This window comes from Olea europaea, unplaced genomic scaffold (genome assembly GCF_002742605.1).
Source record: "Olea europaea var. sylvestris unplaced genomic scaffold, O_europaea_v1 scaffold6, whole genome shotgun sequence".
In the NCBI taxonomy this organism is placed as follows: domain Eukaryota; kingdom Viridiplantae; phylum Streptophyta; class Magnoliopsida; order Lamiales; family Oleaceae; genus Olea; species Olea europaea.
In genome coordinates this window covers 409,656-427,621 of record NW_019264345.1, presented here as the reverse complement: position 1 = coordinate 427,621, position 17,966 = coordinate 409,656, and positions in this window count along the sequence as shown.

Genomic DNA, 17,966 nt, shown 5'->3' with positions numbered 1-17,966 from the left:
GAACCTTGCGACATGTACACTATGGTATACATTTTAGTTTACACTTTGCCACGTGACATTACCCTGTTGGACAGTTTAAATTTCAACTGTCTTCACATTCAATTGACACTTGACAACAATGCAAGTGTCAAACAACATATCAAAAATTTGTGTACAAATAACAAAGTTCAATCGGTAAGAACCTTTCTACATATACGCTATGACGTACACTTTAGTTTACACTTTGCCAGGTCACATTTCCCTATTGGACAGTTTAAATTTCAAACAATTTTCCCATCCAATTGGCACCTGACAACAATGCAAGTATCAAACAACTTGTCAAAAATTAGTGTAAAAATAGCAAAGTTCAATCCGTATGAACCTTGTTACACTTAAACTATGGAGCACACTTTAGTTTACCCTTTGCCACGTGACATTACCCTGTTTGATAGTTTAAATTTCAAATAGCTTTTGCATCTAATTAACACTTGACAGCAATGCAATGTCAAAAATTAGTGTACAAATAGCAAAGTTCAATCATTGAGAACCATGCGACCCATACACTATGATGCACACTTTAGTTCACACTTTGCCACGTGACATTACCCTGCTAGGTAATTTAAATTTCAGATAGTTTTCCCTTCCATTACACACTTGACAACAATGCAAGTGTCAACCAACGTGTCAAAAATCAACGTACAAATAGGAAAGTTCAATCGGTAAGAACCTTGCTGCACGTACACTATGGTGCACACTCTAGTTTACACTTGACCACTTGACATTACCCTATTTGATAGTTCAAATTTCAAACAGTTTTCGCATCCAATTAAGACTTGACAACAATGCAAGTGTTAAACAACATGTCAAAAATCACAGTACAAATAGCAAGGATCAACAGGTAAGAACCTTGCGCCATGTACACTATGGTGTACACTTTAGTTTACATTTTGCCACGTGACATTACCCTATTGCACAGTTTAAAATTCAAATAGTTTTCTCACCCAATTGACACTTGACAACAATGCAAGTGTCAACCAACGTGTCAAAAATCAACGTACAAATAGGAAAGTTCAATCGGTAAGAACCTTGCTGCACGTACACTATGGTGCACACTTTAGTTTACACTTGGCCACTTGACATTACCTTGTTTGACAGTTCAAATTTCAAACAGTTTTCGCATCCAATTAAGACTTGAAAACAATGCAAGTGTTAAACAACGTGTCAAAAATCACAGTACAAATAGCAACGATCAATAGGTAAGAACCTTGCGCCATGTACACTATGGTGTACACTTTAGTTTACATTTTGCCACGTGATATTACCCTGTTGCACAGTTTAAAATTCAAATAGTTTTCCCACCCAATTGACACTTGACAATAATGCAAGTGTCAAACAATGTGTCAAAAATCAGTGTACAAATACCAAAGTTCAATCGGTAAGGACCGTGCTACATGTACACTATGGTGTACACTTTTGTTTACACTTTACCACGTGACATTACCTTGTTGGAAAGTTCAAATTTCAAATAGTTTTGCCAGTCAATTGACACTTTACAACATTGCAAGTGTCAAACAATGTGTCAAAAATTAGTGTACAAATAGCAAAATTCAATCAGTAAGAACCTTATGATATGTACACTGTGGTGTAAACTTTAGTTCACACTTTGCCATGTGATATTACGCTGTTGGTCAGTTTAAATTTCAACTATTTTCACATCCAATTGACATTGACAATAATGTGCAAGTGTCAAACAACGTGTTAAAAATTAGTGTACAAATAACAAAGTTCAATCAGTAAGAACCTTTCTTCATGTACGCTATGATGTACCCTAAAGTTTGCACTTTCCCAAATGACATTACCCTGTAGGACAGTTTTTATTTTAGACAGTTTTCCCATCCAATGACACTTGACAACAATACAAGTGTCAAACAACTTGTCAAAAATCAGTGTACAAATAGCAAAGATGAATCGGTAAGAACCTTACGACATATACACTATGGTGCGTGACATTACTCTGTTGGACAATTTAAATTTCAACTATTTTCCCATCCAATTGACACTTGACAACAATGCAACTGTTAAATAATGTGGCAAAAATCAGTGTATGAATAACAAAGTTCGATCGTTAAGAACCTTTCTCCATGTACACTTTAGTTTACACTTTGTCACGTGACATTACCCTATTGGAGAGTTTAAATTTCAAACTGTTTTCCCATCCAATAGACACTTGACAACAATGCAAGTGTCGAACGTGTAAAAAATTAGTGTACAAATAGCAAAGTTCAATCGGTAAGAACTTGCGACATGTACACTATAGAGTACACTTTAGTTTACACTTTGCCACGTGATATTACCGTATTGGATAGTTTAAATTTCAAACAATTTTCCCATCCAATTGACACTTGACAACAATGCAAGTGTCAAACAACGTGTCAAAAATTAGTGTACAAATAGCAAAGTTCAATCGGTAAGAACCTTGCTATACGTACACTATGGTGCACACTTTAGTTTACACTTTGCCACATGACATTATCCTATTTGACAGTTTAAATTTCAGATAGTTTTTGCGTCCAATTAACATTTAACAAAAATGCAAGTGTTAAATAACGTGTCAAAAATCAGTGTACAAAGAGTAAAAATCAATTGGTAAGAACCTTGCGCTATGTACAATATGGTGTACACTTTAGTTTACCCTTCGCCACGTGACATGACCCTGTTAGACAGTTTAAATTTCAACTATTTTCACATCCAATTGACCCTTGACAACGATGTGCAAGTGTCAAACAACGTGTCAAAAATTAGTGTATAAATAACTAAGTTCAATCGATAATAACCTTTCTACATGGACGCTATGATGTGCACTTTAATTTACACTTTGCCACGTGACATATCCCTGTTGGACAATTAGTATTTTAAACAATTTTCCCATCCCTTTGGCACTTAACAACAATGCAAGTGCCAAACATTGTGGTAAAAATCAGTGTACAAATAGCAAAGTTCAATCGGTAAGAACCTTGAGGCATGTACAATATGGTGTACACTTTAGTTTACTATTTGTCACGTGACATTACCATGTTGGACAGTTTAAATTTCAAACAGTTTCCCATTGAATTGACACTTGACAACAATGCAAGTTTCAAACAACGTGTCAGAAATCATGGAAGAAATTGCAAAGTTAAATCGGTAAGAACCTTGCTACATGTACACTATGGTGTACACTTTTGTTTTCACTTTGCCATGTGACATTACCTTGTCGGACAGTTTAAATTTCAAACAATTTTCCCATCCAATTGGCACTTGACAACAAGTGTCAACAATGCAAGTGTCAAAAACGTGTCAAAAATCAGTGTACAAATAGCAAAGTTCAATCGGTAAGAACCTTGCGATATGTACACTATGGTGTACACTTTAGTTTACACATTTCCACGTTACATTACCCTGTTGAACAGTTTAAATTTCAACTGTTTTCGCATCCAATTGACACTTGACAACAATGTGCAAGTGTCGAACAACGTGTCAAAAATCAGTACACAAATAACAAAGTTCAATCGGCAAGAACCTTTCTACATGTACGCTATGATGTACACTTTAGTTAACACTTTGCCACGTGACATTACCCTATTGGATAGTTTAAAGTGTCAAACAATCTGTCAAAAATTAGTGTACAAATAAAAAAGTTCAATCGATAAGGACCATGCTGCATGTACAGTATGGTGTACCCTTTAGTTTACACTTTACCAAGTGACATTACACTGTTGGATAGTTTAAATTTCAAATAGTTTTCCTATCCAATTGACACTTTACAACAATACAAGTATCAAACAACGTGTTAAAAATTAATGTACAAATAGAAAAGTTCAATCAGTAAAAAATGTAAGTGTCAAACAACGTGTCAAAAATCAACATATAAATTGCAATATTCAATCGATACGAACCTTGCTTCATGTACAATATGGCGTACCCTTTAGTTTACACTTTACCACGTGACATTACACTGTTGGAAAGTTTAAATTTCAAACAGTTTTCCTATCCAATTGACACTTTACAACAACGCAAGTGTCAAACAACGTGTTAAAAATCAGTGTACAAATAGCAAAGTTTAATCGGTATGAAATGCAAGTGTCAAACAACGTGTCAAAAATCAACGTACAAATAGCAAGGTTCAATTGATCAGAACCTCGCTTCTTGTATCCTATGGTGTACACTTTGGGTTTCAATTTGCCGCGTGAAATTACCCTGTTGGACAGTCTAAATTTCAATCAATTTTCCCATCCAATTGACACTTGACAACAATGCAAGCAACAAACAACGTACCAAAAATCAGTGTACAAATAGTAAAGTTCAATCGATAAGAACCTTGCTACATGTGCACTATGGTGTACACTTTAGTTTACACTTTACCACGTGACATTACCCTATTGAACAACTTAAATTTCACAAAGTTTTCCCATCCAGTTGACACTTGATAACAATGCAAGTGCCAAACAACGTGTACAAAATCAGTGTACAAATAAAAAAGTTCAATCGGTAAGAACCTTGCTACATGTATACTATGGTGTACACTTTAGTTTACACCTTCCCACGTAACATTACCTTGTTGGACAGTTTAAAATTCAAATAATTTTCCCATCAAATTGACACTTGGCAACAATGTAAGTGTCAAACAACATGTCAAAAATAAGTGTACAAATAGCAAAGTTCAATCGGTAAGAACTTTTAGACATGTACACTTTAGTTTACACTTTGTCACGTGACATCCCCTATTCGACAGTTTAAATTTCAAACAGTTTTCCCATGGAATTGAAACTTGACAATAATGCAAGTGTCAAATATCGTGTCAAAAATCAGTGTACAAACAGCAAAGTTCAATCGGTACAGACCATGTCACATGTACACTATGGTGTGCACTTTAGTTTACACTTTGCCACGTGACATTACCTTGTTGGATAGTTTAAATTTCAAATAGTTTTCCCGTCTAATTGACACTTGACAACAATGCAATTGTCAAAAAAACCTGTCCAAAATTAGTGTACCAATAGCAAAGTTTAATCATTAAGAACTTTGCTACAAGAACACTATGGTATACATTTTAGTTTACACTCTGCCACGTGACATTACCCCGTTCGACAATTTAAATTTCAAAATATTTTCCTATCCAATAGACACTTTAAAACAATACAAGTATCAAACAACATGTAAACAATCAGTGTACAAATAGTAAAGTTCAATCGGTAAGAAATGTAAGTGTCAAAAATCAATGTACAAATAGCAAAGTTCAATCGGTAAGAACCTTGCTTCATGTACACTATGGTGTACACTTTTGTTTACACTTTGCCATGGGTCATTACCCTGTTGGATAGTTTAAATTTCAAACAGTTTTCCCATTTAATTGACACTTGACAACAATGCAAGTGTCAAACAACGTGTCAAAAATCAGTGTACAAATAGCAATGCTCAATCGGTAAAAACCTTTCTACATGTACACTATGGTGCACTTTAGTTTACACTTTACCACGTGACATTATCCTGTTGGACAGTTTAAATTTCAAACAGTTTTCTTATCCAATTGACACTTGACAACAATGCAAGTGTCAAATAACGTGTCAAAAATCAGTGTACAAATAACAAAGTTCAATCTGTTAGAACATTGCTACATGTACACTATGGTGAACACTTTAGTTTACAGTTTGCCACGTGACATTATCCTGCTAGACAGATTAAATTTCAATCAATTTTTCCATCCAATTGACCCTTGGCAACAATTCAAATATTAAACAACGTGTCAAGAATCAGTGTACAAATAGCAAAGTTCAATCGATAAGAACCTTGCTAGACGTACACTATGGTGCACACTTTAGTTTACACTCTGCCACGTGACATTATCGTGTTTGAAAGTTTAAATTTCAAACAATTTTTGAATCCAATGGACACTTGACAACAATGTAAGTGTCAAACAACATGTCAAAAATCTGTGGACAAATAACAAAGTTCAATCGGTAAGGACCATGCTACATGTACACTATGGTGTACACTTTATTTTACACTTTGCCACACTATTTGATAGTTTAAATTTCAAACCATTTTCTCATCCAGTTGACACTTGACAACAATGCAAGTGTCAAACAACGTGTCAAAATTTAGTGTACAAATAGCAAAGTTCAATAGGCAAGAACCTTGTGACATGTACACTATGGTGTACACTTTAGTTTACACTTTGCCTCTTTACATTACACTGTTTGACAATTTAAATTACAAACAGTTTTCACATCCAGTTGACGCTTAACAGCAATGCAAGTGTCAAACAATATGTCAAAAATCAGTGTACAAATAGCAAAGTTCAATCGATAAGGACCGTCCTATTGTACACTTTAGTTTACACTTTACCACGTAACAGTACCCTGTTGGACAGTTTAAATTTTAAATAAAGTTCCCATCCAATTGACACTTGACAACAATGCAAGTGTCAAGCAATGTGTCAAAAATCATTGTACACATAGCAAAGTTCAATTGGTAGGAACCTTACTGCTTGTACACTATGGTGTACACTTTAGTTTACACTTTGCCACGTGACATTACCATGTTGGACAGTTTTAATTTCAAATAGTTTTCTTATCCAATTGACATTTGACAACAATGCAAGTGCCAAACAGCTTGCCAAAAGTCAGTGTACAAATAGCAAAGTTCAATCGAAAAGGACCGCGCTACATGTACACTATCGTGTATACTTTAATTTACACTTTGCCACGTGACATTACCTTGGAGGATTGTATAAATTTCAAATAGTTTTCCTATCCAATTGACACTTGACAACAATGCATGTGTCGAACAACTTGTCAAAAATTAGTGTACAAAATAAAAATGTTCAATTGGTAAGGACCATACTGCATGTACACCTTGATGTACCCTTTAGTTTACACTTTACCAAGTGACATTACCCTGTTGGACAGTTTAAATTTCAAACAGTTTTCCTATCCAATTGACACTTTACAACGATGCAAGTGTCAAACAACGTGTCAAAAGTCAGTGTACAATTAGCAAAGTTCAATCGGTAAGAAATTCAAGTGTCAAGCAACGTGTTAAAAATCAGCGTACAAATAGCAATATTCAATTGATAAGAACCTTGCTTCATGTACAATATGGTGTGCCCTTTAGTTTACACTTTACCGCGTGACATTACCCTGTTGAAAAGTTTAAATTTCAAACAGTTTTTCTATCCAATAGACACTTGACAGCAATGCAAGTGTCAAACAACGTGTCGAAAATCAATGTACAAATAGCAAAGTTCAATCCGTAAGAAATGTAAGTGTTAAACAACGTGTCAAAAATGAACGTACAAATAATAATATTCAATCGATAAGAACCATGTTACATGTACACTATGGTGTACACTTTAGTTTACACTTTGCCACGTGACATTACCCTGTTTGACAATTTAAATTTTAATAAGTTTTCCCGTCCAATTGACAATTGACAACAATGCAAGTGTCAAACAATGTGTCAAAAATCAGTGTATAAATAATAAAGTTCAGTCGGTAAGAACCACGCTACATGTACACTATAGTGTATACTTTAATTTACACTTTGCCAAGAGACATTACCCTATTGGACAGTTTAAATTTCAAACAATTTTCCCATCCAATTGACACTTGACAACAATGCAAGTGTCAAACAACGTGTCAAAAATCAGTGTAGAAATAACAAAGTTCAATCGATAAGAACCTTGCTACTCGTACACTATGGTGTCCACTTTAGTTTACACATTGCCGCGAGACAATACCCTGTTGGAAAATTTAAATTTCAAACAATTTTCCCAATCAATTGACACTTGGCAACAATGCAAGTGTCAAACAACGTGTCAAAAATCAATGTACAAATAACAAAGTTCAATCGGTAAGATCCTTACTATACGTACACTATGGGGCACACTTTAGTTTACACTTTGCCACGTGACATTACCCTGTTTTTGAAAGTTCAAATTTCAAATAGTTTTCCCATCCAATTGACACTTGACAACAATGCAAGTGTCAAACATCGTATCAAAAATCAGTGTACAAATAGGAAAGTTCAATCGGTATAAACCTTGCGACTTGTACACTATTGTGTACACTTTAGTTTACACTTTGTTTCTTGACATTATCATGCTGGACAGTTTAAATTTCAAATAGTTTTCCCACCCAATTGACACTTGACAACAATGCAGGTGTCAAACAATGGGTCAAAATTCGGTGTACAAATAGCAAAGTTCAATCGGTAAGAACCTTGCTACAAGTACACTGTGGTGTACACATTTTGGTTTACAATTTTCCACGTGACATTACCCTGTTGGATAGTTTAAATTTCAAATAGTTTTCCTATCCAATTGATACTTGACAACAATGCAAGTGTCAAACAACGTGTCAAAAATCAATTTACAACTAGCAAAGTTCAATCGGTATGGACTGTGCTGCTTGTACACTATCGTGTACACTTTAGTTTACACTTTGCAACGTGACATTATCCTATTGGGCGGTTTAAATTTCAAATAGTATTCCCATCCAATTGACACTTGACAACAATGCAAGTGTCAAACAACATGTTAAAAATCAGTGTACAAATAGGAAAGTTCAATCGATAAGAACCATGCTACATGTACACTGTGACGTGCACACTTTAGTTTACACATTGCCACGTGACATTACCCTGTTAGACAGTTTAAGTTTCAAAAAATTTTCCTATCTAATTGACACTTGACAAAAATACAAGTTCCAAACAACATGTCAAAAATCAGTGTACAAGGAAAAAAGTTCAATCGGTAAGGACCATGCTACATGTACACTATGGTGTACACTTTAGATTACACTTTGTCACGTGACATTAACCCAATCGATAGTTTAAATTTCAAATAGCTTTCGCCTCCAAATAACACTTGACAACAATGCAAGTGTGAAATAACGTGTCAAAAATCAGTACACAAATAACATAGTTCAATCAATAAGAACCATGCTACATGTACACTATGGTGTACATTTTAGTTTACACTTTTTCACTTGACATTATCTGGTTGGGCAGTATAAATTTCAAACAATTTTCCACCCATTTGAAACTTGAGAACATTGCAGGCGTCAAACAACTCAAAAATCAGTGTACAAATAGCAAAGTTCAATCGGTAAGAACTTTGCTACTTGTACACTGTGGTGTACACACTTTAGTATAAACTTTGCAATGTGATATTACCGTATTTGATAGTTTAAATTTCAAACAATTTCCCATCCAATTGAGACTTGACAACAATGCAAGTGTCAAACAACGTGTCAAAAATTAGATTACATATAACAAAGTTCAATCCGTAAGAACCTTGCTACACGTACACTATGGTGCACAATTTAGTTTACACTTTGCCTCGTGACATTATCGTGTTTGAAAGTTTAAATTTCAAACAATTTTTGAATCCAATGGACACTTGACAACAATGTAAGTGTCAAACAACATGTCAAAAATCTGTGGACAAATAACAAAGTTCAATCGGTAAGGACCATGCTACATGTACACTTTATTTTACACTTTGCCACATGACATTGTCCTGCTGGACAGTTTAAATTTCAAACAGTTTTCAAATCCGGTGGACACTTGACAACAATGCAAATGTCAAACAACGTGTCAAAAATCTGTGTACAAATAACAAAGTTCAATCGGTAAGGACCTTGCTACATGTACACTACGGTGTACACTTTAATTTACACTTTGCCACGTGACATTACCCAATTGGACAGTTTAATTTACACTTTGCCACGTGACATTACCCAATTGGACAGTTTAAATTTCAAACAGTTTTTCCATCCAATTGACACTTGACAATAATGCAAGTGTCAAACTACCGTCCAAAATTAGTGTACCAGTAGCAAAGTTCAATCGTTAAGAACCTTGCTACATGTACACTATGGTGTAAATTTTAGTTTACACTTTACCACGTGACATTACCTCGTTGGACAGTTTAAATTTCAAATTGTTTTCCTATCCAATAGACACTTGACAACAATACAATTGTCAAACAACGTGTCAAAAATCAGTGTACAAATAGCAAAGGTCAATCGGTAAGAACCTTGCTTCATGTACACTATGGTGTACCCTTTAGTTTACACTTTACCACGTGACATTACCTTGTTGGATAGTTTAAATTTCGAACAATTTTCCTTTCCAATTGACACTTGACAACAATGCAAGTGTCAAACATGTCAAAAATCAGTGCACGAATAGCAATATTTAATCGGTAAGAACCCTGCTTCTAGTACACAATGGTGTACACTGTGGTTTACACTTTGCCACGTGACATTACCATGTAGGACAGTTTAAATTTTAAACTGTCCACGTGACATTACCGCAACGCAAGTGTCAAACAACGGGTCAAAAATCAATGTACAAATAGCAAAGTTCAACCGATAAGAACCTTGCAACATATACACTATGATGTACACTTTAGTTTATACTTTGCGACTTGACATTACCCTGTTGGAAATTTTAAATTTCAAACAGTTTTTCCACCCAATTGACACTAAACAACAATACAAGTGTCAAACAACGTGTCAAAAATCATTGTACAAATAGCAAAATTCAATCGTTAAGAACCTTACTACATGTGCACAATAGTGTACAGATCAGTTCAAACTTTGCCACTTAACATTACCCTATTGGACAGTTAAAAGTTCAAATAGTTTTCTCATCCAATTAATACTTGACAACAATGCAAGTGTCAAACAACATGTCAAAAATCAGTGTTCAAATAGCAAAGTTTAATCGATAAGAAATGCAAGTATCAAACAACATGTCAAAAATCAATGTACAAATAGCAAAGTTCAATCGATAAGAACCTTGCTTCATGTACACTATAGTGTATACTTTGGTTTACACTTTGCCACATGACATTACCTTGTTGGACATTTTAAATTTCAAATAGTTTTCCCATCCAATCAACACTTGGCAATACTGCAAGTGTCAAGAAATGTGTTAAAAATCAGTATACAAATAGCAAAGTTTAATCGGTAAGAACTTTGCCACATGTACACTTTAGTTTACACTTTACCACGCAACATTACCTTGTTGGACAGTTTAAATTTCAAATAGTTTTTGCATTCAATTGACACTTTACAACAATACAAGTGTCACACAACGTGTCAAAAATCAGTGTACAAATAGCAAAGTTCAATTGGTAAGAACCTTGCGACATGTACACTATGGTGTACACTTTAGTTTACACATTACCACGTCACATTACCAGTGTGAAATAACGTGTCAAAAATCAGTGTACAAATAGCAAAGTTCAATTGGTAAGAACCTTGCGACATGTACACTATGGTGTACACTTTAGTTTACACATTACCACGTCACATTACCCCATTGGACAATTTAAATTTCAAACAGTTTTCCCATCCAATTGTCACTTGACAACAATGCAAGTGTCAAACTACTAGTCAAAAATAAGTGAACAAATAGCAAAGTTAAATCGGTAAGAAATGCAAGTGTCGAACAATGTGTCAAAAATCAATGTGCAAATAGCAAAGTTCAATCGATAAGAACCTTGGTTCATGTACATTATAGTGTACACTTTAGTTTAAACTTTGCCACGTGACATTACGTGTTAGACAGGTTAAATTTCATACAGTTTCCCATCCAATTGACACTTCACAATAGTGTAAGTGTCAAACAACGTGTCAAAAATCAGTGTACAAATAGCAAAGTTCAATTGGTAACAACCTTACTACATGTACACTATGGTGTTCGTTTTAGTTTACACTTTGCCACCTGGCATTTCCCCGTTGGACAATTTAAATTTCAAATAGTTTTCCCATCCAATTGACACTTGACGACAATGCAAGTGTCAAACTACGTGTCAAAAATCAGTGTACAAATAGCAAAGCTCAATCTGTAAGAAATGCAAGCGCAAAAAAGTGTCAAAAATCAGTGTACAAAAAGTAAAGTTCAATCGGTAAGAACCATGCTTCAAGTACACAATGGTGTACATTGTGGTTTACACTTTGCCACATGACATTACCCTTTAGGACAGTTTAAATTTCAAACAGTTTTCCCATCCAATTGAAACTTGACAACAATACAAGTGTCAAAGAACATGTCAAAAATCAATGTACAAAGAGCAAAGTTCAACCAGTAAGAACCTTACTACATGTACACTATGGTGTACGCTTTTGTTTACACTTTGCCACGTGACATTACCCTGTTGGACAGTTTAAATTTTAAACAGTTCTCCCATCTAATTGACAATTGACAACAATGCAAGTATCAAAAAACGTGTCAAAAATCAGTGTACAAATAACAAAGTTCAATTGGTAAAAACCTTGCTACATGTACACTACGTTGTTCACTTTAGTTTACACTTTGCCAAGTGACATTACCACATTGGACAGTTTAAGTTTCAAATAGTTTTCCTATCCAATGAACACTTTACAGCAATGCAAGGTTCAAAAATTGTGTCAAAAATCAATTTACAAGTAACGAAGTTCAATCGGTAAGGACCATGCTACATGTACACTATGGTGTACACTTTAGTTTATACTTTGCCACGTGACATTACCCTATTAGACAGTTTAAATTTCAAATAGTTTTTCTATCCGATTGACACTTGACAACAATGCAAGTGTCAAATAACGTGTTAAAAATCAGTGGAAAAATAGCAAAGTTCAATCGGTAAGAAATGCAAGTGTCAAAAATCAGTGTACATATAGCAAAGTTCAATTGGTAAGAACCTTGCCACATGTACACTATGGTGTTCACTTTACTTTACACTTTGCCACGTGGCATTATCCCATTGGACAACTCAAATGTCAAATAGTTTTTCCATCCAATTTGCACTTGACAACAATGTAAGTATCAAACAACGTGTCAAAAATAGTGTACAAATAGCAAAGTTCAATCGACGGTTAGAACCTTGCAACATGTACACTATGGTGTTCACTTTAGTTTACACTTTACCACGTAGCATTTTCCCGTTGGACAGTTTAAATTTCAAACAGTTTTTCCATCCAATTGACACATGAGGACAATGCAAGTGTCAAACAACGTGTCAAAAATCAGTGTACAGATAGTAAAGTTCAATCGATAAGAAATGCAAGCGTCAAACAACGTGTTAAAAATCAGTGTACAAAAAGTAAAGTTCAATCGGTAAGAACCATGTTTCACGTACAAAATGGTGTACATTGTGGTTTACACTTTGTCACATGACATTACCCTGTAGGATAGTTTAAATTTCAAACAGTTTTCCCATCTAATTGACACTTGACAACAATGCAAGTGTCAAAGAACGTGTCAAAAATCAATTTACAAATAGCAAAGTTCAACCAGTAAGAACCTTGCTACATGTACACTATGGTGTACACTTTTGTTTACAATTTGCCACGTGATATTATCCTGTTGGACAGTTTAAATTTCAAACAATTCTCCCATCCAATTGACAGTTGACAACAATGCAAGTGTTAAACAACATGTCAAAAATTAGTGTACAAATAGCAAAGTTCAACCGATAAAAACCTTGCTACATGTACACTACGGTGCTCACTTTAATCTACACTTTCCCATGTGACATTACCCCATTGGACAGTTTAAATTTCAAACTACTTTCCCATCCAACTGACACTTTACAACAATGCAAGTGTCAAAATATGTGTCAAAAATCAGTGTACAAATAGCAAAGTTCGATCGGTAAGAACCTTGCTACTTGTACACTATGGTGTACACTTCAGTTTACACTTCGTTACGTGACATTACCCTATTAGCAGTTTAAATTTCAAACAAATTTCCAATCTAATTGACACTTGGCAATAATGTAAGGGTCAAACAACGTGTCAAAAATTAATGTACAAATAGCAAAGTTCAAGCGGTAAGAACCTTGCTTCATGTACATTAAGGTGTACACTTTAGTTTACACTTTGCCACGTGACATGTCCCTGTTGGACAGTTTAAATTTCAAACAGTTTTCCCATCCAATTGACACTTGACAACAATGCAAGTGTCAAGCAACGTGTCAAAAATCAGTGTATAAATAACAACGTTCAATCGGTCATAACCTGGAGAAATGTACACTATGGTATACACTTAGTTTACACTTTGTCATTTGACATTACCCTGTTGGATAGTTAAATTTTCAAACAGTTTTCCCATCCAATTGACACTTGACAACAATTCAAGTGTCAAACATCGTGTCAAAAATTTGTGTACAAATAGCAAAGTTCAATCGATAAGAACCTTGCTAAATGTACACTATGGTATAAGCTTTAGTTTACACTTTGCTACGTGACATTACCCCATTGGACAGTTTAAATTTCAAAAAGTTCTCCCATCCGATTGACACTTGACAGTAACTTAAGTGTCAAATAATGTGTCAAAAATCAGTGTGCAAATAGTAAAGTTCAATCCGTAAGAAATGCAAGTGTTAAACAATATGTCAAAAATCAGTGTACAAATAATAAAGTTCAATCGATAAGAACCTTGCTTCATGCACACAATGGTGTATCCTTTGGTTAACGCTTTGCCACCTGGCATTAACCTATAGGACGGTATAAATTAGAAACAGTTTCCCATCCAATTGACACTTGACAACAATCAATTGTCAAACAACATGTCAAAAATCGGTGCACAAATAGCAAAGTTCAGTCGGTAAGAACCTTGCTACATGTACACTATGGTGTAAACTTTAGTTTACACTTTGCCTCTTGACATTACCCTGTTGGACAATTTAAATTTCAAACAATTTTCCCACCCAATTAACACTTGACAGCAATGCATGTGTCGAACAACGTGTCAAAAATTAGTGTACAAATAGCAAAGTTGAATCGATAAGAACCTTGCAACATGTATACGATAGTGTAAACTTTAGTTTACACTTCACCACTTGATATTACCCTGTTCGATAGTTTAAATTTCAAATAGTTTTCCCACCCAATTGACACTTAACAATAATACAAGTGTCAAACAACGTGTTAAAAATCAGTGTACAAATGGCAAAGTTCAATCGTTAACCACCTTGCTACATGTACACTATCCTATACACTTTAGTTTGCACTATGCCACTTGACATTACCCTGTTGGTCAGTTTAAATTTCAAATAGTTTTCCCACCCAGTTGTCACTTTACAAAAATGAAAGAGTCAAACAACGTGTTAAAAATCAGTGTACAAATAGCAAAGTTCAATCGGTAAGAACCTTGCTACATGTACACTATGGTGTTCACTTTAGTTTACACTTTGCTACGTGACATTACCCCATTGGACAGCTTAAATTTCAAACAGTTTTTCCACCCAATTGACACTTGACAACAATGCAAGTGTCAAACAACGTGTCAAAGATTAGTGTAGAAATAGTAAAGTTCAATCGTTAAGAACCTTGCTACATGTACACAATAGTGTACACTTCAATTTACACTTTGTCACTTGACATTACCCTATTGGGCAGTTTAAATTTCCAATAGTTTTTCCATCCAATTGACAGTTGACAACAATACAAGTGTCAAACAACGTGTCCAAAATCAGTGGACAAATAGAAAAATTCAATCGGTAAGAAATGCAAGTGTCAAACAACGTGTTAAAAATCAGTGTATAAATAGCAAAGTTCAATCGACAAGCACCTTGCTTCATGTACACGATGTTGTACACTTTAGTATAAACTTTGCAACGTGACATTACCCCTCGGACAAGTTAAATTTCAAACAGTTTCACCATCCAATTGACACTTCACAACAATGCAAGTATCAAACAACGTGTTTAAAAATTAGTGTACAAATAGCAAAGGTCAATCGGTAAGAAATGCAAATGTCAAACAACGTGTCAAAAATCAGTGTACAAATAGCAGAGTTCAATCGGTAAGCACCTTGCTTCATGTACACTATGTTGTACACTTTGGTTTAAACTTTACGACCCGGCATTACCCCGTCGAACATTTTAAATTTCAAACAGTTTTCCTATCCAATTGACACTATGTTGTACACTTTAGTTTACACTTTGCCATGTGGCATTTCCCCGTTGGACAGTTTAAATTTCAAATAGTTTTTCCATCCAATTGACACTTGAAAATAATATAAGTATCAAACAACGTGTCGAAAATTAGTGTACAAATAGTAAAGTTCAATCGGTAAGAAATGCAAATGTCAAATAACATGTCAAAAACCACTGTACAAATAGCAAGGTTCAATCTGTAAGCACCTTGTTTCATGTACACTATGTTGAACACTTTGGTTTAAACTTTGCTATGTGACATTGCCCTGTTGGACAGGTTAAATTTCAAACAGTTTCCCCATACAATTGACACTTGACAAAAATGCAAGTATCAAACAACGTATCAAAAATTTGTGCACAAATTGCAAAGTTCAAACGGTAAGAACCTTGCTACATGTACACTATGGTGTTCACTTTCATTCACACTTTGCCACGTGACATTATCCCATCGAACAGTTTAAATATCAAATAGTTTTCCCATCCAATTGACACTTGACAACTATGCAAGTGTCAAACAAAGTGTCAAAAATCAATGAAAAATAGCAAAATTAAATCGGTAAGAAATGCATGTGCCGAACAACGTGTCAAAGATTAGTGTACAAATAGCAAAGTTCAATTGGTAAGAACCTTGCTTCATGTACACTATGGTGTACACTTTAGTTTAAACTTTGCCACGTGACATTACCCTATTGGACAGGTTAAATTCCAAACAGTTTCCCCATCAAATTGACACTTCACAACAATGTAAGTGTCAAACAACATGTCAAAAATCAGTGTACAAATAGTAAAGTTCAATCAGTAAGAACCTTACAATATGTACACTATGATGTTCACTTTAGTTTACACTTTGCCACGTGGCATTACCTTGTTGAACAATTTAAATTTGAAATAGTTTTTCCAACCAATTGATACTTGATGATAATGCAAGTGTCAAACAATGTGTCAAAAATCAATGTAAAAATAGTAAAGTTCAATCAATAAGAAATGCAAGTGTTCACACAACGTGTCGAAAATCAGTGTACAAATAGCAAAGTTCATTCGGTAAGAACCTTGCCTCAAGTACACAATGGTGTAAACTGTCGTCTACACTTTCCCATGTGACATTACCCAGCAGGATAGATTAAATTTCAAACAGTTTTCCCATCCAACTGACACTTGATAGCAATGCAAGTGTCAAACAACGTGTCAAAAATCAATGTACAAATAGCAATGTTCAACCGGTAAGAACCTAGCTACATGTACACTATGGTGTAAACTTTAGTTTACACTTTGCCACTTGACATTAACCTGTTTGACGGTTTAAATTTCAAACAGTTTTCTGCCCAATTGACACTTGACAACAATGCAAGTGTCAAACAACGTGTCAAAAATTAGTATACATATAGCAAAGTTTAATCATTAAGAACCTTGCTACATGTACACAATAGCGTACACTTTAGTTTACACTTTGCCACTTGACATTACCCTGTTGGTCAGTTTAAATTTCAAACAGTTTTCCCAACCAATTGACACTTGACAAAAATGTAAGTGTTAAACAACGTGTCAAAAGTTAGTGTACAAATAGCAAAGTTCGATCAGTAAAAACCTTCCTACATGTACACTATGGTGTACACTTGAGTTTACACTTTGCCACGTGACATTACACTCTTGGATAGTTTAAATTTCAAACAGTTTTCTCATCCAATTGACACTTGACAACAATGCAAGTTTCAAACATCATGTCAAAAATTAGTGTACAAATAGTAAAATTCAATCGGTAAGAACCTTACGACATGTACACTATGGTGTACACTTTAGTTTACACTTCGCCAGGTGATATTACCCAGTTGGACAGTTTAAATTTCAAATAACTTTCCCATCCAATTGACACTTGACAACAATGCAAGTGTAAAGCAACGTGTCCATCGATATGAGATGCAAGTGTCGAAAAACGTGTCAAAAATCGGTGTACAAATAGCTAAGTTCTATCGGTAAGAACCTTGCTTCATGTACATTATGGGGTACACTTTAAGTT